Consider the following 4,870-nt stretch of genomic DNA (forward strand, 5'->3'; position numbering starts at 1 on the left):
CCATTGGCTCTCGCTGCTGTCAAAGTCACTTAGCCAACCAGGAGGGAGAGGGGACGGGCCTGAACCATGGCTCTGTGTTTGAATGTACACACAAAGCTGTAGCTCGGCTCGGGTGCCCCCATAGCAAGCTGTTTGCTGTGGGGGCACTCGGCAGGAGGGAGGGGCCAGGAGCGCCGGTGAGGGACCAGAGAAGAGGAGGATCTGGGCTGCTCTGTGCAAAACCACTACACAGAGCAGGTATGTATGACATGTTTTATATATTGTAACATACAATTTATACCCATCAAGCCAAATTGTGACCTTATGTCTGACTATATGGCAAATCTCAAGTATTAATTGGGATATCAAAGATAGGAGTTACAACAAGTGAGAAATTGGGTGGGTAGTTTAGACAGAGTTCTCTTGTTGGAGAAAAAGGAAAGGGTTAATAAATCATTTGATATGGCCTTTGTCACAGGTTTTAATTGTCAATATAAACTACCGTATTTATCGGCGTATAACACGCACCCCAAGTTTAGGAGGGAATTTTAAGGTAAAAAACTTTTAGGAGGGAAGTTTAAGGAAAAAAACTTACATTTAAATGCCCATCAATGCAGCCTTATCGTGTCCATCTGCAGCCTTGTCAGTGTCATTGCAGCCTTTTCAGTGTCAGTGCAGCCTTGCCCCAGTGTCCATTGCAGCCTTGTCAGTGCAGCTTTGCCCCAGTGCAGCTTTGTCAATGCAGCTTTGCCCCAGTGCAGAATTGTCAGTGCAGCTTTGCCCCAGTGCAGAATTGTCAGTGCAGCTTTGCCCCAGTGCAGCCTTGTCAGTGCAGCCTTGTCAGTGCAGTTTTGCCCCAGTGCAGCCTTGTCAGTGCAGCTTTGCCCCAGTGCAGCCTTGTCAGTGCAGCTTTGCCCCAGTGCAGCCTTGTCAGTGCAGCCTTGCCCCAGTGGTCAGTGCAGCCTTGCCCCCAGTGTCCATTACATGCTTGGACAGATCGCCGCTGACATACACAGCGTGTAGTTTTAACTATGGCGCCGCGGAGTTCGGAGGGACTCGGCGGAGCTGAACGAGCGCCGCCGAGATCAGTGACTGGGCAGAGCCGAGATACACATAGCCGAGTATTCTCGGCTCTTCTCGTTGCCGCTCACAGTCACGCCCAGTCCCGCCCTATGATGGACATAACACAGGTCCAATGGCGGGACTGGGCGTGACTGTGAGCGACAACGAGAAGAGCCGAGAACACTCGGCTATGTGTATCTCGGCTCCGCCCAGTCACTGTGATCTAGCGTGTAGTTTTAAATATGGCGCCGGAGCTGAACGAGCGCCGCCGAGTCCCTCCGAACTCTGCGGCGCCATATTTAAAACTACACGCTATGTGAATGTCGGCGGCAATCGCTCCCACCGATAAATACGGTACTTAGAAAACGCTTTAAGAAACACTGGCCAATATTAAGGAGAGACCACCTTTGGGAGGAGTACTCCTGAGGAAACCACAATTTATCTACAGACAAGCACCACTTTAGACCACACAATGGTTCCAGACATTGGAACAGCGGTGCCCCTCACAAACGAACGCTGGATGTACTGAGTGCCAGTGTGTCATGATCACTTAGTGACCCTGTTCCTTATTCCAGCATCCGGGTGTTGGCTGTTGCTTCCTCCCTGTCTGCGTTCACCTGTTAGCTGATTGATCTGGTCAGTCACCTGATATAAGCAAACCGAACATTCTATTCCTCGCTTGTGATAGAGACAGAGACCTGCCTTGTTTTGATCAATCCTCCCATTTGTCTGCCCTGCTTTGCTGTTAGGCTTCCCTGTGTATGACCCGTATTGGATATTGGACTATCCCCTGAACTCAGCCTGCCTTTTACATAAACTGTCTTAGAACCATGCTATCTGTCTGCTAAACTGCAAGTTCCTGTTAGTTTTGCTCAGTTCGCATCTGCCTTGGCGTGGTGGCCAGACACTATAGCATTGTGTATAAGTCCTGGAGGCAACCAAGTACCGGTAGGCCTGCTTGTGTTAAGGGAAACAGGGCTGCTATAGGTGAAGCACACAGTAGCTAGCTATAGTGTCTGACCACCTGCGTTGGGGTAGACGTGACATTCGTGACACAGTGTTTCATCAGATTAGGTGACCCATCAGAATTTGTAACGGAAGTGACGTTATGTCACCACCATCTTGTCACACCCGCACTCGTCCACAGTAAGGATACAGGGAGAAGGCGGTAAGCGGACATCTTTGTACACCCACCAGAGCTTTGCATTTCACACTTATTTTTAACAGTAAACTGAACTTATATAGTGAAATACAGTATTTAAAAATCTGTCTAACTGTTTAGATGATGAATTTTAAAAGCAGCAGCAAGCCTGGTGATCAGGTTTGCTAATCTAACAGAACACCGTTGCTTTGAAAAATCAACATCTAAACAGTCTGACGGATATTTAAATACTGCATTTTACTATACAAGTTCAGTTTACTGTTAAAAATAAGTGTGAAATGCAAAACTCTGGTGTGTGTACAAAGATGTCCGCTTACCGACTTCTCACTTTAACCTTACTGTAGACGAGTGCGGGGTGTAGCAAGATGGCGGTGATGGATTGTCACTTCCGTTACCAATTCTGATAGGTCACCTAATCTGACGAAACACCGGTCCCGGGCACCATAGATGTGAGTGTACTACATAAGGATTTCAATACAAGCGGATGTCTTTTATTTTTTTTAATAAAGAGGTTGCACAATGAGATTATCTTTTGGTTCTTTTATGCTCTGATGTGGGTGACCTCCAGTTTGGAGGCTTGAAGAGGAGTTACAGGTGGATGATGGTTCCCACGTACAAGGTGGAAGACATCAGAGGGTTATGCCCCGTACACACGGTCGGATTTTCCGACGGAAAATGTGTGATAGGACCTTGTTGTCGGAAATTCCGACCGTGTGTAGGCTCCATCACACATTTTCCATCGGATTTTCCGACACACAAAGTTTGAGAGCAGGATATAAAATTTTCCGACAACAAAATCCGTTGTCGGAAATTCCGATCGTGTGTATACAAATCCGACGCACAAAGTGCCACGCATGCTCAGAATAAATAAAGAGATGAAAGCTATTGGCTACTGCCCCGTTTATAGTCCCGATGTACGTGTTTTACGTCACCGCGTTCAGAACGATCGGATTTTCCGACAACTTTGTGTGACCGTGTGTATGCAAGACAAGTTTGAGCCAACATCTGTCTGAAAAAATCCTAGGATTTTGTTGTCGGAATGTCCGAACAAAGTCCGACCGTGTGTACGGGGCATAACACTTAAAGTCTTTGTGCTGTCCTACTATCCCTTAGCTGACAGACAGTTAACAACACAGACAGGAATAGCGTTGTGTTTTATTCCAAAATGGAATTTACTTCTATCAATAGTTCTGTAAACTGCAATACAATCAGAGAAACTTGGACCCCCTTCACACTGAGGCAGTTTTCAGGCGTTTTAGCGCTATAAATAGCACCTGAAAACTGCCTCTCGTGTCCCCCCCCAGTGTGAGATCCCGAGTGCTTCCACAACTGGGGTGGTGCGTTTGCGGAACGGGAAAAAAAAGTCCTGCAAGCAGCGTCTTTGGGGCGGGTTGGGAGCGGTGTATACAAACCACTCCTGCCCATTGGAATGAATGGGAGTGGCTGCCGAAGCACCTGAAAGGCATTTGTTGGAGGCACCACAACACGGGTGTTTTTAACATCTTCTTGGGGGTTAAAAATGTCCCGCTAGTGGCTGAAAAGCGCTGCTTTAACAACTGTAGAGTGGCACTTTACCGCTAACGACCACACTGCCCCAGTGGGAAAGTAGCCTTAGAATTACAATATGTATTACATGTGACACTTTACAAATAAGTACAACATGACATATTACTATACAGAAAGCTTATATTTCAATCACATATCAAACACATAACAGTGCAGTCCAAGTGTGAAATGAACTTTGGGAAATAATAAATAGACTTACAGACATTTGTGTGTAGCACTGACCCACGAAGGAGCTGCTGAATTTTGATTGGGCCTGTACTCTGCTCTCACACCCCCTATAACTTGGCTCAGTCCCCTTGACATAGCTGTGGTGTAATGTTAGTGTGCGGTCAAACTTAAAGACAATCTCACAATATATAATATAATATAAAAAAATCAGATGTATATAAAAATCCGCCCACTCATACACCCAAAAACGCTGCGCTGATGGCAAAAACCTAAATCTGAGCTGCTGCTTAAATGATAAGTATACAGTAAAAAAATTGATTCACCACAAACTCGCTCCTAGTGAACTCAAAATAGCAGCGCTAAAAGTGATCCCTAATCAAATAATAAGGTGTAGTGAAGAGTGATAAGCTGATGTATCAACCTGTGCAATGATTACATCACGTCCTCATCCTTCATCATTAATGTGCATACAATGACATAATCAAAAAAATCACAAACAAATGGTGCATATACACCAATTAAGTGAATAACGTATCTGTGCACATACAAATATAATGTGAGAATTATAACTGAGAGCCAATGTGAATTAACTCGCAAAAAAATTATTATAACTATAAAGTGTGTCCACAAACAATCCGAAAGTAAAATAGTCCAAAACAGAATCCGTGACGTGTTGTAGTGCAAATCTTCTACTTAAATGAATCTTCCACCGCACCTCTGTGACTGTGAATCCACTCCCCTTAGGTGAATGCACTCACCAGCTCCTTTTGCCCACACTCTCGTGTCAGGGCCAACAAGCTTTTATCCCACACTCACAAGGGATAAGATTGATCTTCAGTGGTAAACCTGTACACCTTTACTTCTCCAAAGTGTAATGCCCAAGAGCTCTCAGCTCCTGGAACCCCACCAGGGGTATAACGCCTGTGGTGTAGT

This window comes from Aquarana catesbeiana, linkage group LG03 (genome assembly GCF_042186555.1).
Source record: "Aquarana catesbeiana isolate 2022-GZ linkage group LG03, ASM4218655v1, whole genome shotgun sequence".
NCBI classification, from domain to species: domain Eukaryota; kingdom Metazoa; phylum Chordata; class Amphibia; order Anura; family Ranidae; genus Aquarana; species Aquarana catesbeiana.